The sequence below is a fragment of the Mesoplodon mirus genome (assembly GCF_964341445.2).
Source record: "Mesoplodon mirus genome assembly, chromosome: 16".
In the NCBI taxonomy this organism is placed as follows: Eukaryota; Metazoa; Chordata; class Mammalia; order Artiodactyla; family Ziphiidae; genus Mesoplodon; species Mesoplodon mirus.
Genome location: NC_138992.1, coordinates 22,454,326 through 22,482,259, shown reverse-complemented (window position 1 = coordinate 22,482,259; position 27,934 = coordinate 22,454,326). Strand labels below are relative to the sequence as shown.

General features: G+C 37.7%; 1 protein-coding gene across 7 annotated transcripts in view; it reads right to left on the bottom strand.

Annotated features, from left to right (window-relative positions):
• TRPS1 (transcriptional repressor GATA binding 1) overlaps positions 1 to 27,934 on the bottom strand; it is a 255,543-nt gene that overhangs the window by 216,487 nt on the left and 11,122 nt on the right. Inside the window, exon 2 of one of the 7 annotated variants that reach the window (XM_082601045.1) lies at positions 2,337 to 2,405. The exons of the other annotated variants lie outside the window; for them this stretch is intronic. The gene's annotated coding sequence lies outside the window, so the exon portion shown is untranslated. The remainder of the gene's footprint in view (positions 1 to 2,336; positions 2,406 to 27,934) is intronic. 7 annotated transcript variants of the gene reach the window in all.

The window sequence follows — 27,934 nt, the reverse complement described above, 5'->3', positions numbered from 1 at the left end:
GCTAAAGGCTTAATGTAAGCAACTTAGCATCATTTTCCCTTCTGATAAAAGCAAAAAAACAAATTATACACACACAGGTTGGAATCATTTTTCTCTTTTGTTAAGTACACTGAAATTTTTCAAAGAAAACTGGTCCTGTTTTAAATGGGAAATATTTTAAAACTGGAAAGCAACTTCTGATAGAATAGGTTAAACCACTTTTTCCTGACTCCTAGGATGAGAAAAGTTTTATATATGAAGGAAAAATAAAGTACACACAGAATTCCTTCATAATCTGGGTAGGTAACTGGCTTGGAAATCTTCAGCTGTAGGAACTTTTTTTGAATAAACCATTATTTCTGGACACTGCCTATGCTCACCCCAAATTTAGCTAGGCTCTATCTGGAATTTTACTATGGTAACTAGTTAAGCACAGATGACAAGAAATTCAAGAATTTTCTCTACATTCTTTCCATGATATTAGCTTCAAAAAAAGAAATGTAAGGAGGTTCCTTGGTCAAAATAAGTTTAATGGAAACTGTATAATACTTTATACCCCTTCTTCATAGATCCACAATGTACATTAGCGACTACAGCTCTGAAAAGTCCTGGGAGTTATACAGTGGGGAGTCTGTTCAATTTGGATTGGAATTTCCCAATCTCATTTGGCTTTAAGTCACATTCTACCACTTACCAACAAAACTAATGTTCTGCTGAGCACAGTTGGAGATGCTGCTCTGGACAGTAACTATCTTCTTGCCTTATGCATATGTAATATTTTAAAATATTAAATAAAAGCATAGGTCACGTTTTTAAACAAAATAAGTATTCTATCATTAATCTGGCAAGAAAACTAGCATGCTTTGATATGAAGTTGACAGTTTTGAAGGGTTTTGTTTTGGTTTTTTTCCAGCATGGTTATCAACTCTAAAAGATCAGGATCTACTATCATGAAAGATTTGGATTCAGTATTTTAAAAGAACATGTAATGGCAGAGGGTGAGTCATGCTAGAACATCAGAGGAAAAAAAGGCAGGAGCTAAACATCAATGCACACTATGATATCCAATGTCCAAATCATATATGCATAAGCATGTATGGATATAAGCCCAGTGTTATCTCTGAGCTAAACAGTTTACACAGATATCATTGCATTAAAAAGTCCTATTTTTTCAGTTATTCTTTCTAATGCTGTCCACTACAGTTAATCAATTTAAAGCACTACCACCTTGTGTACTAAATTTGTCTCAGTCTTTTATAATAATTTTAAATGTATCTGATTAAACTTAGGAACAGAAATATGGCAGGGATTTAAGGAACTATGGTGTGTGGAAAGCAGTCAGAGACTGACCCAGGACTGCACTGAGGGAACTTACAGCATCAGTAGTTCTCAACTGCTTGAAGATACTGGAGGGGCTTCCCTGGTGGCGCAGTGGTTGAGAGTCCTCCTGCCTATGCAGGGGACACGGGTTCATGCCCCGGTCCGGGAGGATCCCACATGCCGCGGAGCGGCTGGGCCCATGAGCCATGGCCGCTGAGCCTGCGCGTCCAGAGCCTGTGCTCCGCAACGGGAGATGCCACAACAGTGAGAGGCCCGCGTACCACAAAAAAAAAAAAAAAAAAAAAAAAAAAAAGATACTGGAGAGAATACATCTAGCCCACATGCTCCTCTCTGGTTATTAATAAATCCCATTCCCCCAAACTCAGCCTCTGCTTCCAGATTCATCTGTACCTATAATAGAGAATAGAACACCAGTGTCTGGACCACAGTCAGGAAACATGTGTCTTAGGACTGAGTCTGTGACTGCATCCTTTCTGGTATAGCTTAATAGAGTCTAGTTCGTGTTTCTGGGTGATGCAGAAGAGCAACGATATATAGAGAGAGGGCGGCCTCCCTACCTCACCCTTCTCAGCTCTTGCTTCACGGGCTCTTGGATTTTGTTTCATTGCTATTGCTTTCCCCCTACCCCCAAAGATGAAAACAAAAGATTAAAAATAAATTTAAAAATAGAAATAGGCTGGCTAGATGCCAAAGTAAATGTGAAACAGGGAATTTATTTGAAGTTAATTTTAAATGCAAAGTCAGACATAGTGGTGAGGTCACGGTAAGGGCCAAGTCTGAGAGGATGACCACACATTCAGGTTACTCATGGATGCCACAGCACCTCCTTTACCATTCACCAAGCAAGAGAGAACGGCGGTATGATGCATGTAAGTGGGGCTCTAGAATCAGTGAGGGCAGAAATTAGCTCACTCATTAAATATGTTGTATAGCTAATCTACTCCATCTTCACATTTAAGTTCAATATAAACTTAAGAATCTATCGAAACACACACACACAACATACCCGCACACACCTTTAGAAAAGACTTTCACCACCTGCACCCCAATTAGTAATTTCTTTTCTCCATCAATCTTGTGGACACCTGTCACAACAGAGTAAAGGAAAAAAATATATTTATATAATTCCAGATTCAGGTGTTTTACAAATAATTCCTTCAAAATCCTACTGAATTTTGAAAGAAGTCAAAATTCAGAACTAGACTTTTTTAGGCTCACAGCTGTGAATGTTAATGTATATCATAACCTAAATTTTTAGTGAATATCAAAAATTTCCTATGTTATTGTTACCGTGAGCCAGACACTATGCCAAGATTTTCATTTTTAACAACAACTCTTTAAGTAAGATAATATTATTATCCACATTTTACAGATGAAGCAACTAAGATTGAGAAAAGTTAGATCAACTTGCCGAGGTCACAGACCTAGCACATGGAAGAGTTAGGTCTGAAGGAGTCCAGGGCCAAGATTGGTTTACCACTGCATTTCTCACAAACTCCCTCACGTTTTTATGAACTACAGTTAAGCAATGCATTCATAGATATAAAAGTGATAGCACTTTAAGAAACTTACAAGAGAATAAAACCTACCAGACACCATTTTACAAAGATTACCATCAAATGTACTTGATGTACTTGCTTGGCTCTATATTTGTGTCAAGCAAATATACAATCTTCCCAGTATTCTCATGGACTACTGGGTTATCCTAATGTTTGCATTTTCCTCCTAACACCTAGCACATCACTAAGGTTATGAAATTATCCAAGTCCCTAAATGGATTCACTTCTACAAAGTCTTTACAATTCCCCTGAGCAAAAGTTGAGTCTTTTCTACTATCATCTGTGGCAATGTATGCACATCTCCTTTTTAAGTGCTTGCCACGCACAATGTAATTATGAGTTTATGCTTTAGGCTACCTCCCTAGACTGTGAAGTCCTCCAGACCAGAAAATACCATTATTAATATTATTAATGTCAATTCAAAGTATTAATATATATCCATTCATGTATGTGACTACTTAATAAAAATTGATAAAAAATGAATTTATATATTTAAATATCTATATGTTATCAACGATTCTCAGAGGCTACAACACACTTCATCGTTAACAGTGACACACTATGATAATGATTATTAGAGGGAAACATAGTAGCATAATGAGGCTAGGGACATACAAGTTTTTTTAAAAGTTCAATGATACTAACATGGCCCTCCCCACTGAGACTAGTCTACTACCCAGAGTAGACACTCACAAAAGTTCTTATTGGATAGATGGATGTTAGTACACTTAGAAATCTTGGCTTAGTGTTTATCTTTTCGAGGGAGGCCTGAATCTCTGGACATTAGATAGTCTCGCAAAAATAAAAACTAGAATGTTGCTACAGTTGTCTCGTTAACATAATTAATAACAAATCAAATCAAGACATACAGAGACTCAAAGTATTAATTTTGACATTATTTAAGCTGAACAAAGAATCAAATATCATAGTTCTAGATCCATAGTCATAGAGCAATAAATGCATAAGTTGTGAGAAATAAGAATTATTAAATTTGTTTTTTGAAACTGTGAATCACACAACTATGTTGGTTTGATTTGGGTCCTATATATGTCTCTATAAATTTACATACTGAAAATATTTGTGAACTGAACTACATAGAGGAAAGTTCATTAAAAATTAAGCACACTCTATATAGTAGTAATTCTATAATAATGTTACTATAATCAGTAAAATGAATTTTACAAGTTCATATATCTGCATGATTATTTCTATTCTATATGTGAATATCATATGGTATTTAATGTATTTACAATATATATTAATATTTACTATAACTACATGCATTTATATATATAAATTTTATTTACAAATTTTTCACCATGTATCCTCTAACATTCCAAAATTCAAAATATTCTGTACTAATAGCATAATATATAAAAATAAATAAATGTCTGTCTTTTAAAGGAACCGACTGGAACATAAAAGAATACAGAAAAGTCTCAAACATCTGGATCAGACTCCTAGCAACTTAAAGCATCTAGACTGACATAAAGCCAGAAGTTCAATCTAAAAATGTGTGCATTCACACAACTGCGTGCACGTGCACGTGCACACACACACACACACATTCACAAGAATACTCACAACATCATTATTTGAACTGTCAAAACTGGAAAACAACTCCAGTGTTCATCAACAGAACAGGTTTCAAAGTTGCAACATACAATGGAATGTGTGGTCATACAATAGAATATTATACTGCAATAAAAATAAATTACATGCTACAACATGGATGAATTTCACAAACGGGATGTTGACTGAGAAGTCAGACATAAAAGAATGCATACTTTTAATGCATTATGAATGCTGTGCTTTAACGCACGCAAAGCCTCAAAACAAGCGAAACCAATCTAAAGCGTGAGCGGTCAGGAGAGTGATTAACTCCTGTGGGAAGGAAAGGGAACAGAAGAGGAGGGGGCACAACAACTGGGCTTGGAGGGCACTAGTGATGTGTCTGTTGACATGAGAGATAGTTACACAAGTGTATTTATTTTGTAATAACTCACTGAAGTACAGACTTATGATTTATGCATTTTTCAGATAACAAGTTAAAGTGTGTATGTGGTTTTTCAGTGAAACAGCAATTGCTCTGCAGGGACCATGGAGTACATGATATATTGAGAGGAATCCTGTCAGCTGATATTTTTTTATGGGCAAATCAAGCCATCCAATGGAGTGGAATGTCGTCATTGACCATTCAAGCCAAGTTGCAGGGCACAAAGGGCCCAGATGTGCCAAGTAGGCAACAAGGTAGTAGAAGAAAGAACAAAAGAGAAATGAAGGGAGAAGAACATAAAGAGTTCTGGGCAAAAGAGATATGAATGGGTGAAAGGTTTAAAAAGAGGTCAGAGGTAAAAACAGGAGCAAAAAAGCAACAGACACCCTAGGAAAGGAAAAGCTAATATCGAAAGAAACAGGAGAGCGCTCTTGGTCTTGGACTCTGGTCGTAGCGGAGGGGTGTCAGAAAGGTGCAAAGCAAAGACACATATCTGTAGTTGTTAAGTGTATCATTAGGACACACTACATACATAAGACCACAGAGACAGGCTAAGGAAAGGTGGAAGAGAACAAATATTTGCTGAGTATCTATCAGGTACCAGCCATTTGCTTCCAGGCTCACATAATTTTCTCATTTAGTCCTCACTGAAACCTGTGAGGAATCTATTCGCCCTAGTTTAACAAACAGGAAAACTGGAATTGAAAAGGGGTTAAAGTAACCCGCTTACCTGAGAAGACTGGATTGGAATAAATGAAAAACAGCCAATCAAACAACACTGTGGCTTTTTCAGAGAATCCACACATTGAAATCCTGAGTATGTTTATACGGCTGAATAAATGCCCTGTTTAAATGAAGTGTAGCAGATTCTACCTTGATCTAAGGTAGTTGCTCTCAGTCTACGTAATAAGGTATTCCATCTCACACATTGAACAATGATAGGTGTTTCTCACCTTGTGCAAAAAAGATAAGTTAATAGGTAAAATTCTATCAGTTTTAAACTTTCCACCTAGTTAATATTTTCTTAAGACTTTGGCTTCTATTATCACGTGGCTTCCAAAAAGGAATGAACAAGCAGCATACAAACGTTAACAGAGAAACTCGAACGCAGCATTTCTTAAATGTATTTTCTGGGACGTTTAGTATTTGTTTTGTAGGTACAAGCAGACATGTAATACAATCACATTTTATCCTACGGAAATCGCTCCAGGTTTGTGTTTGATATGATAATTTAAGATTATTTCAGGGAGTTTCTCAAAGAGAACCATAAAGTCCGAGAATATAGTCATCTAAATGAGCTTAAGAACCTTGGGTTGAAGCAGAACAAGAACTGGTTGGCTGGCCCCGCTTTGTATGCTTCCTGTACGTCAAAGCATTAATGCTCTATATATTTACCTGTTGACTACAGGAAACAATTTGAGGTACGGATGGGAAAAGCTGTTTGAGAAAGGAGCAACACAATGCCTAGAAAACAGTGGCACTATGTTGTATTATTTAAAATTAACTGCTTCCATGATTCTTTTGAACTTTTTGCGACCTGACATTTCACAATGACAGTTTTACCTAGTTATTTCAAAATCAAGATTACTGCAGAGTTCACCTGAAAAAAACAATACTGGGATCTGATAATATTATTATCTTCATACCTGCAAATGATGCCTTGGTTATTTAGGCTACAAATCAGGGTTCTATTCAGAAAATAAAATGCTGTTATCAAAGTGACTTCATGAAAAAGTTAATATATCATGAGAGTGACATACAGTCCTTTTAATCGTATTATAATATTAAGAATGCCCCGTTTTAAGGTTGAAATAGAACAAATTACATTACAAGTGAGACATGACAGAAATCTCTCAGAAAATTGCAGCCTACTAAGTGTATACCATATTCTGGAGGGGAAAAAAAAAACAGGCTGTAGGTCCCCAAATATCCTGCCCTGGTTTATGAAAATAAACATGGAATTCTCCTTCACAAAGTATCATCGATATGATCCAAATGAGGTAAAAGAGGAGGTGGACTCTGGCAGGTAAGGCCCACAGTTCAGAGTATGAATGGCGGAAAAAATACAGGAAATACTTTGGATAGTGCTAACAAGTTACAAGATAGCACTACTCAAGAATATTTTTTGATGACCCAGAATATTGCTTGAAAGAGAACCACTTTAGTCTGATTCAGTAACTTATACTTAGAATAATGTCTCATAATTTATCCCCTTGTGCATCCTTCACCTCACTCTCATGAAAAAATTGCAAATGATTACCCAAACAAGCGACTACTAGCATGTTTTTCCCAGCAACCCAGGTCATGTGTATCTGCAGGCATCAGTACCCATTTAGCACTAAATCTTAGTTTTTTGTGCAACTATGACAAAAATGACTAAATGCTATGATTACTGATACTTATACTCAAGAATAAATTAACATCACATTTATTCATTCAACCTGTGTTTTTGCAGGCATCAAGTTAGGTGCTAAAAAGAAGCTGGGAAGGAGGCAAGCAGGAAGCCTGCCCTCCGTGAGCTTCCAGTCTAGCCAGAGAAAAGAAAACCAGGACAGAGAGGTGCCTGATCCAGATTTGGTATAACAGAAGAGGGTCCTGGGGGGAAAAATGAGTGCAAACTGAAAGAGCAGAAGCTGGCCAGGCGAGAGCAGAGAACTAAGGGAGTCAGGCAGGAGAAAGAGCAAGTGGAAAAGGCCGTTCTCCCTCGAGAGAATGTGGCTTCTTAATGGAACTGAAGGAGGTTCCACGGGGTTAGCCATTCCAGTGGTGTTTGGTTAAAATTTTCAATTCTGTGAAATAAAGGATTAACGCATAAATCTTGTGGGAAATTCCTATTTTTCTGAAAAGAGTACACAATTCATTTATCATCCATGTTCACAAAACTTTAGATAAACTCTTCATTCAAAGTGTTTACTACTGGAATATGGATAAATCTTCTATGTAATTATGTTATGGAAAAAGCATTACTGAGATAAAAATAATTTGATGTTAAAAATACTGTCTCTGACTTCAATGCAATTTTTTTACCATATGATAAGATAGTGCCAATAGTCCTATAGTTTCTTATCATAAGCAATTAAGTATAATCCTGGAAATAGGACTATTATATTCTGAATGAACTTATGTTCATTTATATATTAATATATTAATGGATATGTGCATATGTATAATCTATTGAAAACTGATCTCTTCCCAAAAGCTTGATATTTAATTCTCATTTAATTCACATTTAATTCTCAATAAAGTTCCTGTTTACTCCGCCATGAATGCAGAATATTAATGGTTTAAAAAATGATTCTGGTTCATCAGTCTGGAAAATAAGGTACCACAGCAATGTTGAATATCATATATACATTCTGCTTATGGGCAAAGGCATTTCATACTAAAATTTCTAATCAATTAATTCACTCATACAGTCTAAATTTATTGAGCACATAGTATATTTTAAACAATGTTGCTGATTACCAAAAAGAGAAGAAATTTTAAGAGAAAATTATTGCTTTCTAAGAAACAAGCTCCCTCTGTCAAAGAAAGAAAGTTCACAGTAAGCATCTCAGTAACAATACAGGATGAGATATAGTTATGCACCAAAATCCGCAGTGCAAATAATACATTCCTTTGGAGGCAAACAGTTAGGTCCTAAATGTCTGCTATTATTTTTATGAGTATTATTATTATTTCCACTATTTATTTCACTCATAGTAAAAGAATGTAATGTGGTCAAGAGCAGTGGAAACATTTAAGGGAGATAAGAGTAAAGATGATCCTGAAGAAGAAATAAGAAATGCACAGCTCTGGGGAAGAGAAAACAGCACTGCAGAAAATAGGATGTAAGAGAAACAAAGGGTTACTCTCCAATACAAACATGTTAAGGGAAGAGTCTGATTTACTAAAATATGTGGTTGCAAAGTTAGTAAGACAGAATCTTGCATCCCAGTTGATGAGGCTGTAGCACTTGTAGAAAACAGGAACCCACTTGAAGTTTCCAAGTAGAAGAGATTAGGAAAACTGAACTAGACCTTGTGTGAAGTGTTCATTGAAGAAAAGTGAAAAATGAAGAATGTTATGTATTTCAAAGACAATCAACTATGTTTCAACTCTGATCATAAAAGAAGGGTGAATTTTTAAAAAAACATCAGAGATTTCTTACCAGTTCAGATAAGAGGATGGGGTTACTGACATACCTTTGCAAGACTTAATGATATGGATTATTTAAGCATTTATGTGTCACTATATCTTTCTATAGTTCAAATTGAGAGTTATTACTATTAATATTTTATGTATCTGCTTCCAACTTTAAATCCTTGCCTGGACGGTGTTTTCCTTTGGTCATTCATATCGATCGTCTCATGACCAACTACAGTACCCATAAATGAGTAGGTGCTACTTAGTAAATATTTGTTGAGTGGACTTACTGAAGTTACTGAAATTTAGTGAATAAGCTTCTGAAGCTTACTGAAAAGACAAAAATAGTTAATCAGCTAACTAACCTAGCTACTTGACACCCATTTGTTTCTGAACTGCCTGCCCATATTTAGTGTTTTATTTTAGCCCTGTTTCTCCTGACTCGATTCTAACTCTTCAGTTCTTAGACTTGCAGCCTTTTATGAAGTTTTCCAAAGTAACTTAAAAACAAGCCTTCCAAAATGATCCCAGATCTTCATAGTCCCGCTGGGAACTCACTCAGAACGTGGTCAGAAACTCCGTAACGATCCAACTAGTACATTCTGATCCATGGAAGTCAGTAGTTAAAATAATGGCCAGGAAAACCCCAACACAACACACCTTGAAATAAAGATTTCAAGCCAGATCTACACAGAGGAAGAGTTGGCAGACCTCAGATTTAAGTACTAAAGATCTATCTAAAATTTCGTTTCACAGCACTACTTCCTGGTCACCACTCAAGTGTCCCATTCCTCTACATCCAGATGGAATTTGTTTTTAAAGTAGGAACGCTCCAAAATCAGGTCACTTTTAGGAAGAGATCAGCCTTCTTTGTGCCCACTCAAAACAATTCCTCTAAGACTGTAGCAGAAAACCTGAAGAGTGAGCACAGGGCATGAAACAAGGTGACCTGACAATCTGTATTAAGGCCAGGAAGGTACCCTTAGGCACAAGCCACACTGCATTTTTAGCCAGAAAATTTCAGGTTACAGGTTTGAAGTAATAGAGCTTGCAAAAAGTTGTGGGCAGAGATCTCCTTGTACTTCCAAAAACAACCCCTGGCAAAACTGCTTCTTTTTCGAGGTTGAATAGGATAGAGAACTGCACACACTTAAACACACACAGTTACGCACACACACTCAAAGGATTACAGAAGCATATAAGCCACAATCAAGAGTGGTTCTAGCCAGGTTTTATCCTCTTTGAGTTTACCTGTATTGTCTTTGTTCCTGTAAAACATGTGTAATGTGTCTATTCTACAAAGTTATTTTTTTAAAGGAAATGAAAAGAAAAATTAAATGCACAAGACAAGAGACTGTAAAAGGCAATGTGGTATAACTGTTGGTCTGCATTCTACTCTTCCCTGCTAGACTCCAGGCTCCCAGCGCGGACAGCACACAGGGTAGGCGCTATACATACTCTGAATGAAAACTGACATCAAGATGCCAGTATCTATTGGGAGGCAAGATGTATTTCTTGAACAGGTAAATTCACAGTCATTATATGATTTTTTTAAAAAGCAGTCAACCAAACATTTTGGGGTAGAAAAAGAAAAAAAAGCAAATTTGACTATATTTCTCTTGTTTTCACTTTTTTCAAAAGTCTCTGAATTTTTTGCTTTAAGTCAGCATCTCTCTTAAACAGTTTGTGTACTAGAAGTACAGGGTAAATCAAAGAGTGGCAGCAGAATGTCTGTCGCCTATGTCACTTCATGAGGTAATCAGTGTAAGTAAGCATTGTCTCTTTTAACAAATTAGAAACCCTTAACTTCTTAAAGCAGTTAATACCCAGTAGTAGCAGAATGTATATTTATAGAATCAGAACACCTTAATTACACAGTCTATTACCAGGGGATGTCTTAAGCAATAAGAAGATTGGAAAGTATTATTTAAATATAATCATATTTGCATCTCATTTAATGATCAAGTTTATAATTGCGTTCAAAGAAAAAACATCCTTTATAAAAGGCATTTTGTAAAAATTGTTCATGATAGATTGTTAATTTTACGTACCTCCCTCTCCTAATATCCAATGACATATGTTAATTGGAAAAAGAGAAACAGTTTCATGACTGAGATGATAAAACAATGTTCTCTGATTTTGAAAAAGGTTACCTTTTTCCTTGACAGAAAATAGGCACTTTTTTTCTAAATCACTGAAGGAAAAAAGACCCTCTACCCCATTCCCCAGCTCCTCTCTCTCCCTGCCTTTAAGAATCTTTGCAACAGCAAAATAATGAGTGAGTTCTAAGCTCTAAAGGGACACAGTCAAGCCTACAACTCAAAATTAAACCCACCCATTGTTAGAGCTCATAGCTCTACAGAAATCACAGTGCCAATATGAAAATACAAAAGAGACCAAGTCTCTGGAAAAGGCCTTGGAAATGAACTGTTGATAACAAATCAAATCAAAGACTGTCCGCAGTACGTGTTCCAAAAGGTTGAAAGCAATACAACTTTACTTCACTGTCCTGACTTCTAAGGTGTCCGTCAATGTGGAGGGATATAGTCTATTTCCAAATGGGGTGTAGCTCTCAGGAAGAGATAAACTGATGTACTGAAAACCAAGTCTTGGTTACTTAAGGTTCAAGGGGTAACACTCTCATCTATACCCAGTCTCCCTTACATGGGAGGCAAGCCTCTGAGGTTCAGAGTCTGACAATGAGAGTTATGTACCCAGGTACTTAGGATAAGGCAGTCCTGAGAAATCTGCTTAACTAAACTCAGCATTACTGCCTAAATTGGGGGACGGGGTGCAGTGGGGAACAGTCTGTATTCATTTGCAGCAATTTTGCTGTAGAACTTAAATATTTTTGAAGAAATATGGTAAAGTGATTATCCTTCTGGAACTAGATCCACTGACACTGTCACATTAACTCACAGCTTGTTAAATACTGTGCAATCTTTCTATAACATTCTTTGTTTGAGACTAGAATCAGCATATGGGAATTGCTCTTTTCCTGTTAAACTGAAGTCATTACTAACTACTCATCTGTGACATGTATGCTTTCTTGTAACCAGGGATTTTAGCTTCACAAAATTTAGAAACTGCCACACTGTTGCTTGGCATCGCTTTCAAATGTGACATCATTTAAATTTTGGAAAACTCCGTTTTAGTAAAAACACAAGTGGGTGCCAGGTTAAAGATGGCCCAAAAGCAGCAGCAGGGTCTCTACAGGGACCAACTATGGTTCATTCTTTCAATCTTTACCTTCACATGCCTTTCATTAGAATCACATGGAATTACGATGAGCTCAACAAAAGCATTTCAAAATGGGTTATCATATTACCAGAATACAGAATGGCTTCCAGTTACTGAAGATCTGTATAGGAAAAAAAACTGACATGGAGAGGAAAAAGTCCCATTTTCAGTTTCCTTAATTTCCAAAGCCTAAGGAATATGAGTATTTTTAAACAGACACATTAACAAATACTATAAATGTGCATAATAATCAAAATACAATATAAAATACAAACACAAATATAGATATGAACCTACTGAGTCATGTAGTGCAGAACACAAAATAAATAGGGAACTGTGTCAAAATGATAAAGAAGTTTGCAGAGACTCAGTATCATTCAGACCCTCTGAGAGTCCCATTTGGGAAATTCTTGAATGATTTCTAAAACTTCCTCCATTATCTGAAAACTTGCATAGCAAAAATAGAGATTCAGGGGCCTCCCTGGTGGCGCAAGTGGTTGAGAGTCCGCCTGCCGATGCAGGGGATACGGGTTCGTGCCCCGGTCTGGGAGGATCCCATATGCCGCGGAGCGGCTGGGCCCGTGAGCCATGGCCGCTGGGCCTGCGCATCCGGAGCCTGTGCTCCGCAACGGGAGAGGCCACAACAGTGAGAGGCCCACATACCGCAAAAAAAAAAAAAAAAAAAAAAAAATAGAGATTCAAGTCACCTCATCAATACAAGCCCCTAGTCAGAACGTATGAATTTTTTATTCCAAATATAATTTTTGACAGCAGCACTTGTCAACAAAAATTTAGGATTAGTGCTCTAGTAGGGATCTCTTTTCTATCAAATAAAAAACAATTCTAACGGTTCATTGTAATTTCCCCTAGAAAATATAAGTGGCATCTTATGTGTCACTGTTAAGAAAATGCTTTGGGCTCCTAACCTTAAAAAAAAAAACTTTATTAATTTTAATCATTTTGTTATTTTTGATAGACGTATTTTGTAAATAAATATCTTTACCGCTGATGTTAAAAGCATGTCTACTTCTTGGAAAAAAAAAAGAGAAAACACACACACACACACACACACACACTTAGCTTGAAAACTTAGGACATTTGGTTGCAAATGATGCCTCAGAATCACTGTACCATGGAATACAACCTACAGTGGCTATGAAATCATGTGACTATTTATTATTCTCCTGTGGAAAAACTGGGTGACCTCAGTAGTAAAAAAATCATTTTTATTCACAAAGTGTATATGATCATGTAGCACATATCCCGTATATGGAAAAAAAATGATAAATTCGTAAATGTCCAGAGAGAATCACAAAATATTATCTGTGAGAAACTACTCCTCAGGAAAGGGTCTGATGAATTCTGAACAAGTTACAACCTACTTATAAATAAGACAGTGATTAATTCTGAAGGGGAATTCTCTAAGACTCACTTTGGAGAATAGGAAGAAATGTCATAAAACTGATACAAAAAGTAAGGTATGAGACAAAATCTCTGGCTTTCAAAAAGTCATGTATTAACACATGAAAGGATGCTCAACATCACTAATCATCAGAGAAATGCAAATCAAAACTACAATGAGGTATGACCTCACACCAGTCAGAATGGCCATCATCAAAAAATCTACAAACAATAAATGCTGGAGAGGGTGTGGAGAAAAGGGAACCCTCTTGCACTGGTGGTGGGAATGTAAATTGATACACTATGGAGAACAGTATGCAGGTTCCTTAAAAACTAAAAATAGAATTACCATATGACCCAGCAATCCCACTACCGGGCATACACCCTGAGAAAACCATAATTCAAAAAGAGTCATGTACCACAATGTTCATTGCAGCTCTATTTACGATAGCCAGGACATGGAAGCAACCTAAGTGTCCATTGACAGATGAATGGATAAAGAAGATGTGGCACTGTACATATACAATGGAATATTACTCAGCCATAAAAAGAAATGAAATTGAGTTATTTGTAGTGAGGTGGATGGACCTAGAGCCTGTTATACAGAGTGAAGTAAGTCAGAAAGAGAAAAACAAATACCGTTTGCTAACACGTATATATGGAATCTAAAAAAAAAAAAAAATGGTCATGAAGAACCTAGGGGCAAGACAGGAATAAAGATGTAGACCTACTAGAGAATGGACTTGAGGATATGGGGAAGAGGGAAGGGTAAGCTGTGACGAAGTGAGAGAGAGGCATGGACATATATATACTACCAAACATAAAACAGATAGCTAATGGGAAGCAGCCACATAGCACAGGGAGATCAGCTCAGTGCTCTGTGACCACCTAGAGGGGTGGGATAGGGAGGGTGGGAGGGAGGGAGACGCAAGAGGGAAGAGATATGGGAACATATGTATATGTATAACTGATTCACTTTGTTATGAAGCAGAAACTAACACACCATTGTAAAGCAATTATACTCCAATAAAGATGTTAAAAAAAAGTCATGTATTAAAAAAAAGTCATGTATGAAACTTAAGTATCAGTACAAATGCAATTTAAAATAAAAATGATGGCATAGGTCATTAATGACCCAAAGAATAAGGCACAGATGGACAATGTGAAAAAATAACCCAAAACATTTCTTTCAAGAACTTTTACAATTCTGAGTGGCCTCAAACACCAAAGTTTATACAACAGAAATCCAAACAGAAGAAATGATGAATTGAGGCATATATTTTTCCAAGGGAACAGTGCCAGTTAGTCTTTTGGAATACATTGATGCCACACTTCCCTATAATACCTGACAGCTAGAATTCCGCTCTGTATCTGTCCTAATTATAATTCTTTAAGTTAAAAGTTAAAATAAGGCCTTAGAAATACCATTTTTGAACAGTCTAATGAGTACTCCCATAGTTAATGATATATGAAAATTATAAAGATTAGAAACAGAACAATGATTATAATTATTATTATAATAATAAATATTCACACAGCCCTTCGGCATTCACCGAAACCATTCTACATGTATTATTATTATTATTATTTTTTTTTTTTTTTGCGGTGGAGGCTCACTGTTGTGGCCTCTCCCGTTGTGGAGCACAGGCTCCAGACGCGCAGGCTCAGCAGCCATGGCTCATGGACCCAGCCGCTCTGCGGCATGTGGGATCTTTCCGGACCGGGGCACGAACCCGTGTCCCCTGCATCGGCAGGCAGACTCTCAACCACTGTGCCACCAGGGAAGCCCTACATGTATTATTTAAATTGATTCTTCCTCTCCCCACACAACCTGAGCCCAAGTAATATTACTCACAGCCTATAGATGGGGAGGCTGTAAACTAGAGATGTTAGAGACTTACTCTAATTCTGATTTTATTCCAACAAAGCCACTCCACACATAAGAAAACACAGCTACCATCTATGGATCTTCCGAACACAGCTGGACATAAACCTATTCCAGACAATCAGATGGCCCTGAAGGCACTGAGATGGCTGAAACGTCTTTATTTTGTTTTCTACATAGCTGGTGAACAAATAAGCTTGGAAAGAGGACAAAGTCCTCAGATAATAGAAAAAGACAAAAAAAAGAAAAAAAAAAAAAAAAACCAAAACACCAAAACCAAAAAGGTTAAAATATACTGTGATGCATGTTTATGACCGCTAAAGTAATAAATACCTCTTAAACTCCAGGAATAGTGGGTGGTTCCAACAATAAGAAAAATGTATGGTAGACTCAGTTTTTATTATTTGTATATGAGAACCAGAGCTCCTTGTGCTGTGGCTTCAGTACTTTGTTTTCAGAGGGTTATTATTCAGTTAAGAATTTTGAGGGCAGAACAGGGCCTACTAATAATTGGGTTTAGTATGTGTTGACATTTTTATCATAAGATTATCATTTTCTTTGTGACGTATTACTTTTAAAAGATGTGTTGTATTAAATCACTTCACATATTTAAGGGTCAACTCTTTTTTCAAACATCTCCAGTTCCATACTGTCTTATGAAATCAATTTACAATATCAACTTACATACTCTCCCTATGGAACTCAATACTAGAAGTTAATTTGTTACAAGTTAAAAAGGAGGATCTAAGTTTCCTTTGTTTTTGTAATTTTAAAATTAACCAAGGCATCAATATAGAAATCCTATCATCTACAAGTTAAAATGGACCCCTCAGATCCAGCTATATATCAACTATTTTCTTCATGTCAGGCATACTGGAACCATCAAGGCAAAAATAAAGCAAATGGATATAAATTATATGAATCAATAAAGTTCAGTCCTCACTAAATATCTCTTGCAGTAGGGAAGTTAAGAGCAAGTTTACTAAAAGTACTGATGTTTCATGATATGGCCATAATAATAGGGGCTTCCAGAAAAGGAAACAGAAAGGATATAAAAAGCATGGCCCGAAAAAGAATTAATTTAAAAATAAACTTGATAATGTAGAGACGGATAAAACTTGATAGGGATCCATGTAGAGCAACTGTCTCCAAATTTGTAATTCAAGAAAAATATAAAGGCCTCAATTCCCAGAACACCAAAAATAAAACAGAAGCCTCTGGCACTCCGAAACGGCTTCATGTGCTTATGAAGACTACTAAATTATAACCTGAATCGTGATTTGGTGCATATGACTTTCTTGTGTTCATTTTATTCATAGTTTTCTGACTGAGAATACAGGAGATCCAATCCCTCCGTCTACTCGAGAAGGTCTGTGTAAGTACACACACTTCAAAATATCAGCAACAGAGGTTTAAGCAGCTCCTTGAAAACTCTGTATGAGAAAGTATGTAACTGACTGAAAGGCTCCTAATAGTTTTCTTTTTTTTTTCAATTCATGAAAAACGAGAACTTCAGTTATCTCCACTGGCGACTGTCTCTCCATGTCAGTTGCACAGGTACACTGATCACAGGTGAATCAGAAGATCTAAAGCGGAGTGAGGGTTTGAAAAACCCATCTGGGGATCGGCAGGCAGAAGCAAGTGAAATGTGAGCGTCACATCCAAGAGAGGCAGCAGAAGAAGAGGAAGCAAAGGAGAAACCAAGATAGGAGAAAGAGTTCGTGGAGAGAGGAAACCAAGTTGGGAAGCGCGGAGAAGGGCAAGGAGGCGTGAGATGCACGAGGAGGAACGCGAGGAAGGCCGGGCGGGCGGCGGGCGGGCAGGACGCGGGTCCCCGTGCAGCCAGAGCGCAGGGAGGGCGATGGGGAGGCGGCGCGGCGGGGAGCTCCGCGCACCGGGAAGCGGGCGAGGAAGCCGGACGGCGAGCGCGGCCGCTTCCGTAGGACTTCCTGCGACAACACGCCCACAGCCCGGTGGGGAGCACGCGTGGCTGCAGCGGCCCCGGGGCGCAGGGGACAGCGAGCGCCACCGACACACCCAAAGCTCGGGTCGGTCGCTGCAGCTTCAAAGGCAGGGCCCCTGACAGAAAGCAGCCTCCTTCCCAGACACCAGCAATTCACTCTGACTAGAGCTTCTTGAGAAGCCCTTGCAAGAAAATGGAATCCTATTCTTGGTACTGATCTGCGGTTCTGATTTTTTAGTTCTCCTTCAAAATAAGAAGACAGTTTTACTCTTGGCTTCTAATTCTGGGACCGTACTAACCACTAAAACGCACTGGGGCTTTAAAGCTCATTCATAAAATATAAATTACTTTTTTATTAATCCAACAGAGACAAATCGGCTGATATTTAGACGACGAAAGGTTTTGTTTGTTTATTTGTATGTCTCACTCAATCCAACCTTTGCTTTTTATGTGTTTGTAACAAACAGAAGCCGAGCCAGAAAGCCACGCTGTCAAGACCCCATCTGGTGCAGGGGCAGTTACCCAGGAGTGCAAATAATTTAAGAAACACAAAGCCCAGAGGATTTCCAGGACAGCACCACAGCCCCACGTCAATCAACAACTTCCCCCTACAAGAGTTTGCTGATCACAGCCTTTTTGCTGTAATGGAGCCAAGAAGAGGCAGTCACTTAGACTAATATAGATTTTTTAACGGGAGATTACAGCTATCGCTATAGAAAGAATGCAAGTTGAACATGAATTATGACGAAAACCAGACTTAAAATGTCTTATACATAAAGGCGATGGTTTTATCTCTCAGACAATAAACAAAGGTAGATTAGGGCTTAAGTAGAAAGCTGAATGGAACACTGCTGATATGACAGTCACCCTAGTGTTTGAAATCCCCGGAACATACAGCATCTCAAATCCATGCTCACCGCAGATGAGAAGTAAAGTAGAACTGACCAAGCCTGAGTGCTCCAGCCAGACTGCCTGGGTTCAAATCCTGATGCTGTGACTGCTCCCTGTTGTAGCCTAAGCAATTGATTAAACTTCCCTGAGAAACGGGGATGACAGCAGTTCCTGTCTCAAGTGGAGACAAGCCACGCCAGCAGCGCTCGACAACTGTGAACCATTATCATCATTTGCAGGTGGCCCCTAATGGAAAACTAACCTCTTGGGATGCAGCCTTTCCCCTGCAAAAGCTAGTTCACCTGTGGCCGGTGGTGGCTCTCATTTCTTTTTTAGTGATCAGTGCTCGCCACGCACCCACCAAATCAGTTGTTGCTTCGAGTCACTCGTTTCTGTGCAAACTGTGGCCAGCCTCTGGGCAAAGTTTGCATGCCCTCTGCACCCTGATTTTCACAAGTGAAAACACTACGACCCATTTAATACTGTGCTCCCTCCCATCGTTAAAGGGCAGCACACAGCTTTAGCTGACAGGAAACTCGCCCAGTGCACATGCTATCCAGCTGGCAAACAGAGGCATCTTCAACAAAGTCCACTCCTCCTACATACAGTCTGATAAGCTCCATTTTAATGGAGCCAAAACATACATTTCCTTCCTCTATTTCTGTATTTAGCAGACACGAGAGCTGGACAGTCATGTCAGGGATTATAAAACTGCAATAAAGAGATTTCTAAACCACCAAGACTACCAGAACAGCAGGACTAAATTTCGCCTACTCACTTTCAACCAAAAGTATGCACCCCTTCAGTTGTGGAAAAGTACAGACGATTTAAAAGCCCCTACTCATCAACTAGAATGTACTCTTCGAGGAAACGCTTTCTCCTGTCACCTAAATAGTTTGTAATCTCAGACAGATATTACTTTTAAAACTCCAACTATCTCCTTCAAAAAGATTTTTAAAGTTGCTGATAGACACAAGGTGACATCAGAAAACTATGTTTGAAAGATGCAATTAGCTACGGTTTCTAGGAAGCTTTGGAATGTTTTGTTATTAAGGAAGAAATAGCCAAATACCAGTCCTACAAGTAATGAGCTGTCCTAGAAGTAAAGAAATTCATCAAATAGCTCCTTTCCTTGATTTCACCTTCATGGCTCCAGGTCCATGCAGATTTGGGAATACACAATAATAGCAAGTCTTAATACTTTCCCAAAGCTGTTTAAAAGAATATTTAAGTGCTTAACAGATTCACACATGAAATCAAAGGGACTTCCCAATTCTCGCATAAAAGAAAGTTTTTTAGTTTAAAAAAGAAAAAAACTACAGAGAGAAGGCCAAGGGTATGGTCTTATAAAAAAAAAAAAGCTTCAAAACTTGTTCCTTGGCTTTTAAGATGAAATTAAAGTGATTAGTAAAAATCAAGTATTCAAAGAAGTCTCAGACACTCTTATTTCAACATGAGAAATGTCTCAGCAGCTATTATTTAGTTATCACTTTATTGGCCATCTCTCAAGGAGACGTATATTAAAAAGAGCAAAGAGGGGCTTCCCTGGTGGCGCAGTGGTTGGGAATCCGCCTGCCAATGCAGGGGACACGGGTTCGATCCCTGGTCCGGGAAGATCCTACATGCCGCAGAGCAACTGGGCCCGTGGGCCACAACTACTAGAGCCCACGCAACTAGAGCCCATGCTCCACAACAAGAGAGGCCACCGCAATGAGAAGCCTGCGTACCACAACGAGGAGCGGCCCCCGCTCTCTGCAACTAGAGAGAGACCGCAAGCAGCAACGAAGACCCAATGCAGCCAAAAATAAATAAATAAATATTTTTTTTAAAAAAAAGAGCAAAGAGGGGTTCAATATCCTCTCACTGCCATAAACCTGAACTTCCCAAAGCAGCATTACTTATGGTTCTGCTCAGCTCCTGACAAACCCTACTCATCAATATCCTCGTTAGATCTTCTGAAGGTCTAAATCATCCTTGCCCACTTAGCATCCAAGTATCAACCACTTACAGGTAACTTTCAGCATGAAGCCAATACATAAACCACAAATATCAGAACACAACATCTGGTTGACAAATATTCAACAAACGGAAGTTAAAACTATACATTCCCGACTCATGACCTTAGAGGCTAACATTGTTATCCCTCATATTTTAAGGGCACACCATTTATCAATTTGCATCTTTGATTACTTTGTGGTACCTCAACTGCAATATGAATAAAGTGCAACAAGGTGGTGTGGGTTTTCATTTTTTTACGGTTCACAAATGTATTTGGGCCTCCCTTTGCCTCGGTTTCACTGACCCCGTCACACTTGGTTCAAGGACATTAATCAGCAAAAGACAGAATTTGAAACCACAGTGCAAAATACAACATAAGTTGTAACCAGCAGTATGACACTTTAGGAACAATACATTAGGGCAGACTTCAAAAAATGTCTATCAATTATGCAACATCAGATAATCTTTTTCCTCTCTGAAACCTGACAATCCAATTTCACAATTTTCTCAACCCCTAAAAGCCTTATGCTCTTCTGGCCAAAGTGTACTTCTCCTAAGTGCCAATGCAATACATGTTTGAGAACCCACTGTATCCAAGGCATTGTAAAAAGAACAGAAATTGGGTATGCTTTTACTCTCCTCACACTTGCAATGCCAAGTGGATTCTGGTATGGGCTATACTAAAGCCATAAATAAGTGAAAGCATAGGGCAAGGATGTTTAAATCTAAATGAGTGGAAATGGAAAGGCTTCAGGAAGAAGAAATACAAAAGTCAACATCTGAGGAATAGGCAGAATTCCTATAGTTAAGCCTGGTTGAAAGAAAGGCATTTCAGAGAGGGGAGAACATGAAGGAAGGTAGGTTTGGCCATGTTCTGGAACTCAATACTACTTTAAGGATAGAACACATGGTATTGTAAAGATGGAACTGGTAAACTGGGAGCAGAGTTTAGGGTCCCGTATGCCAAGCTAATGATGATAAACCCAAACTCAGAGTCAACTTGGGTCTAGAGATAAAGCACTGGAATGATTTCATTCAGATCAAAAGGTGAAAGCATATAATCCTCAAGGAAAATTGCAGAGATTAAGAGGAAAGTCAAGCACAGACTAGAACGAGTGTGGCAGGGATGCAGTGCCTCAGAAGCCAAGCCAAGAGAGATACTCAAGAGAGTGGTTGGCAGCATCCAATTCATTTAAGTGGTGCAGTCGGATGGAAAGACCATTGGGCTTGGCTGCCATGAGGCCACTGGTGTCCTCAATATAGCAGTGTCCACAAATGGAGGAGTCATGGAGATGTACATGAAAAGAGCCCCAGATTCAAGCTTTCAATATTTTCCCCCTCTAAAGTTATTTTTATATATGAGTACGTTTACTTTTTATCTGAAAAAGGAGATGGGATTCCATATCTGGCTTAGAAACATCCTAATTAATAAACCTCAAAGAGCAGCATTTTGACTTTGTGCTGCCAAGTACGAGATGGAATCCATCTGGAAATAAATAAAAAGTAGCCTTTTGTTTCATTTTACCTTGTATTTTTCTAAACTGTCAAGGGAACTATCTTCATTATTTGCCGACTGTTACCTAAAATCAATACAGTGCTTAAACCATAACCTATCTCTCAGCTTCAGTAACCATACATTAGCTCTACAACTGCAACTGAACTTTTCCTAGATTCTGAGAACTGCAACTGGATTATAATCCAAAAGAGCAGAAGATAAATGCCATTTAACTACCTTCTATAAAACATCCAGGATAGTTTTTGTTCACAAATACGTGTTGTGAGAAAAAGTATAAAATGGTTTAAAGTTGTTTGAGAAGGCGTTTACCAAAAGTAAGTGAATATATTCAGGGAGAACAGTTTTGATTCAGGGGGAATAAAATAAAATTAAATGTATACTGATTTATCAGGAAAGCAAATCCCTTAATAAGTGGAAAGAAAAAATGAAATACAAAAAACTCATTTAAACCTTATCTGGATTTGATCTGTCTTAAAAGCCAACAAAAAAGTACTTTCTGATAAACAAAGCTCAGAGTAAGAACCACTTTAAATTTATTTTGATCTGCAATGCCAAGAATACAGGATAAAGTTCCACTCTCCTAAAGTCCAAGGAGAAAAATAGATAGCTGGAATATAAGGGAGAGAATCAAGTAGAAAAATGAATTCCAAGATAACATTAAGATAATCATTAAGAAAGACTAGGGCGAGGGCTTCCCTGGTGGTCCAGTGGTTAAGAATCCACCTGCCAATGCAGGGGAAATGGGTTGAAGCCCTGGTCCGGGAAGATCCCACATGCCGCAGAGCAACTAAGCCCGTGCGCCACAGCTACTGAGCCTGCGCTCTAGAGCCCACGAGCCACAACACCTGAGCCCACGTGCCACAACTACTGAAGCCCATGTGCTCTAGGACCCACGTGCCACAACTACTGAGCCTGCGTGCTACAACTACTGAAGGCCATGTGCCTAGAGCCTGTGCTCCACAACAAGAGAAGCCACTGCAATGAGAAGCCCGCGCACCGCAACGAAGAGGAGCCCCCACTTGCTGCAACTAGAGAAAGCCCGTGTGAAGCAACGGAAACCCAACGCAGCCAAAAATAAATAGATAAAATATATAAATAAATTAAAAGAAAGACTAGGGCGAGATAGGCACTGATAGTGTTTCCTATAGTTCGATTAGGTATACATTGGATGTTAAACTGTAATTTACAGCCGGAGCAAAAAAAAAAAAAGAAAAACTTATATAAAGAAATAATAGCCAGAGGAAGAGGAGGGGGAAAATCCAAGATATTTATATAATAATAATGGAAGTTTTCAGCCTTGCTCTGTATAGTATGCTCACTACACCAAGAAAGAGATTTTCACTCTGTAGGATGATCAGCGTAGTAGTCAAAATGGTTCCTTAATCCATTTTGGAAGAACTGCTTTTTAATGTTAAAGATCATTCCATTACTCTCTAACTAACTGAATATGATAATCTTCCATAAGCAAACTATATCCTTTTACAGGAATAACTATCCACAGCCATTTATAAAGTGTTTTCACCTGAAACAAACATTGAAGAAACAAAACAACCATATTTAAAGGAAAAAAAAAAAGTCTGCCCTCTGGCTAAGAAACAGAGGAAAACACAGACAAACAAAAGCCAGACCAACAGGTATCTTCACCTTGCAACTGAACATGCGGGTTCAAATACAGACCCTGGACCAAACCAGCCCATTTCAGCAGTGGACACACCTCCTCCTGCTTTCCAAAGCCACTTCTGAAGCTGTTTTTTGAAAGAGTTTGGGGATGTCTTGGGTCCAATACCCTTCTGCATGGCATTCACCACAATTCTTTAAAACAGAAATGGAAATGGTGGCATGGGGGGGGTATAAATCACAAATTTCACTGATGGGGGAGTTGCATTAACATTTTAAATTATATAATATAGCTATTAGGACTGAAAGCTAAAAAGAAACAAGAAATTTACATGAGGGCCTCCCTGGTGGCGCAGTGGTTGAGAGTCCGCCTGCCGATGCAGGGGATACGGGTTCGTGCCCCGGTCTGGGAGGATCCCATATGCCGCGGAGCGGCTGGGCCCGTGAGCCATGGCCGCTGGGCCTGGGCGTCCGGAGCCTGTGCTCCGCAATGGGGGAGGCCACAACAGTGAGAGGCCCGCATACCGCAAAAAAAAAAAAAAAAAAGAAATTTACATGAAATACCTCAGATGTCTAAAAAGACAGATTTTTTTCCCATTTTTCCAATGCAATAGATTAAATGATTAAAATTAGCTTAACTACAACCAATAAAGAAATGTTAATTGCATCCATATTGTACAGCGGCGTCATAGATAAAAATGGAATGTTAAACAAATGCTAAAAAATATAGATTAAATTTATATTTAAAAATAGTTCATTTTCACTACATGTAGGTTGAAATTTATCATTCAAAAGACAGGATAAGAAAAGCATTTAAAATAAATAAGGTTCCTTCATTATTCTTTTGTTTATTTGTTTTTATAAATGCTGAGGAGTCTACGTAAAATGCCACAAATGGTTTCTCAACCACATTTTAATAACTCATTGCACATTTCAGGCCTAATCTCACAGATATTGTCTGTAGTTTTCAACCTGCCAAGGGGCTTATGGGTGTTATGAGTAAAGAAAAGTCCAGTTTCTCAGTTTCTTGGAAGATAAAAAAAATCCTTAATTCAAATGGATTGCTTTTTTTTTAACTGGTCTCAAAATAGATAAATGTTGGCAGTATTTTAAGTTAAAAGGAGAATAATAATACAAAGTTAAATTCTTATTAATGATCATTTTATAACCAATTCTTCAGACCAACTGGATTTTATATATATGAACCCAAAGAGGCATCTATTGCTCAGCTGTGTGAAAGAGACATTAAGCCTAGATTTTCTGCAGTAACGTTTTAACCTTCCAGGGTAACTTCTAGACTAAATATTTGATTCCCATATCTTCATAAGATATTGATAGAGAAATAATATGGAATATACCAACTGACTTATTATATGATCATCAAGTCCCCAATGCATACTAAGTGATATTCTAATTCTATCTCCCGTCCATCTACAAAAGGAAAAATAAAGATGAATGAATAGCAAATATCAGGCAGATTTCCTCAACAAATGTCAAAATTATTTAGTGTTATAGATATAAATGAGGATGGTGATCAGAAACGAATTCTAGTTCAGTCCTTTATTTAACTAGCTGTGTGATCATGGAAAATTCAGTTAATTGTCAGCTTTCTCCTTTGTAAAATAAGATGAGTCTGCTCAAATGGATAGAGGTCATGCCCCTTCTATCACTCAAAATAAAACAGGGTCCTATGGTCACTCTGAACAATACTTGAATTAAAGAAAAACAAAGAAACAAAATTTAAACTTGAGCAGCAGATACAAAACTGACCATTCAAGGAAAGTTCAGCCATTGAGAAAAGAAGTGTTTCCTTGGCCACGGTCTACTTTTCCTCAACAAAAAAGTGTTAAAAGACTCTTAAGAATAGATCCACATGTGCACATGTATGCAGGAAGCAGAACATTGTACACTCATGCACATGATGAAATGTACCCACCAGCCAAGAAAATGGGGCACAGAGCTAAGAAAATTCAGAAACTAGGCAGTTCACTCTACATCTAACCTCCAGCAGGAGATGAAATTTATTCTTTTCTTAGTTTCCTTTTGTACATGGTTTTATCCATGTTACCTAAGGAACTAAAATACACAATATTGTCAGGCTCAGAAAGTTTGCTCCAATTTTATACAATCATCTTTGGTCGAAATAGAGTTGACCAACTATTTCTACAAAAGTGTTTATGCAAATAAGCCCCATTTTCTCCTACATTAGGAAAAGAAGAAATATCTGTGGAATTTTGTCCTTCTTGATCTGTAGATAGAGGCTTGGAATCAAATCTAAAAACACTGCCCAGGCTCTTCCATTATATCCCAAATAGGTGAATTTTTTTAAAGTATCTTTTCAAAATAACACATTAAACATGATCTGAAATCATCATATTAGCCTAATTCCACAACACGGTTTGATTACACCGGACCAAAAGTTCTGGCAAAATGTTCACCTGACATCACGGCAACCAAATAAGGTGGTTGGTTGAAATGTCCACGTTTCTACCAGTGGAGACACCAAAATGCTGTTAAAAACACTACACTGCGAATGGAAATAATGTGCTTTCTCAGAGTCAATCCCACTTTCAGTGAATAGCTGGGTGATGTGTTTGGGATACTAGTTTGCAATTTGGTACCTATTTCTTTAGGGCTTGATGCACTTGTTCCAAATGAAAATATTTCAAAATAGTCTTTAAGATGAATGTGCAGGGCCGCTGCTTCTTTAGAGTAGCAGCCTTATTTGTTTTACACAAAACTATAATTTAAGGATGCCAATCACTTTAAGCAAGGCAGTTTGCAAAAAAATAAAATACAGGCAAAACCAGAGGAATTTTTCTTTACACTAAAACAGTTTTACAGTAAAATATGTCAGGTTGAAGTATCCACTATATATGCAGTTTAATTTTAACCCTGTGCATTGAAAATATTTCATGTTTTCTTACTAATTTTGGAAAATCCCGTAGGACTATCTTACACTGATTTCAAAGTTGGTTGAAATATTTTTTCTTTTTCCTTCAATCAAATTTTTAGACACAAGTTGCCTCAGATGCAAATGAGAAACACTAAATGTCATGTTATTTTGTACTGTTCATAATTTTTGCAATTAACCTCAAGGAATAAATATATGCTTTTCGAATACCACTCTTGTTTGAAGTAAAAATAAAACTGTGCAAATGACATAAGAAAGGATTTCTCCGTAGTGACTCCTTAGGAATGACCAAAATATCTTATCACAGGAAGGTATGGAAGGGAAGTTCAAATCACTAATCTATTTCTGATGCCTCAAAATGAGTTTCTGAAAAGATAACACACACACACACAAGAATAAAAAATGAATGCAAAATTAATTTGCATTTTATGGGAGATAAAAAGGGTTCTACAAAAAGAAAAGCCTCAAAAGATGAAGTATTTCCTCTCCTTTCAGAAAATTTAAAAAAGCAAAACTCAGTGTTTCAAAATCAATGGACTTAAAGCAATTCAAGAGAATTTGGAGAACATTTCTCTAAAAACCAATCCAGAACACAGGACGTCAATTTAGAAATAATGGAAGCGTACTGTGCTTTAAAATTTGAAAACTTAAAGACAGAAAATCAAGTTAACATCTCAGTGATTAACTTAGGGGGTGCATAGCCAAGAACAACTTTCGTCACTTAAAACATAAAACTGTCAGTTTCCTCTGCTTGGAGACAAAACATACAAAAAGCAAATATTCACTGCTATATTTTCCTAGACGTTAAAGACAGAACTAACTTTTATAAAAGGAGATCACTGAGTATTTCCACCTATTTTATACTTACGCCGTAGCTCCTAAAAATCAGTTACAAATTCCAAACCTCAGAACCATCCGTAGCAGATGGCTACTAAGTGTTCATTACTCCCCAAACCTTGATGGAAATACAATCATTGACTGAACTTCACTACAGCTCAAGGCACAAATATGATAAACAGTCTGTGCTTGATGTTATTGAATATAAGCTACCATAAACAAGTAAAACTCTTTCCTAGAGATCTCAAAGGGCTGAAAGCATGATGCTTGGCATTCTATTTCTTGCAAATCTAAAGCACATTGATGGTGAGCATAATTTAAGTACTCTCTTCCCTGAATCAAGATACATTCATTTCAAGCATCATCCATGATCAAACGATCAAATTCATATTTATAAACTTGGAATACAGAGTTTGGTGGAAGCACTGAGTATCTAAAATTGCCTTAATTTTTTTGCCAGAAATATGTCACAGTTGGTGCTTAGAATTGTTGCAAAATTATACCACAACTTTATTTAATTTCATTGGATGCATTTCCTCATAGAAATGGAATGGCAAAGGCCTGCTCAAGAGCAAACAATAAAATCAAATTATTATTTTACAGTATATAAGTTCTTCTTCTCATGCCTCTCTCCCTAAAAATATAAATATTATAAAGAAATGGAAGTAAAAA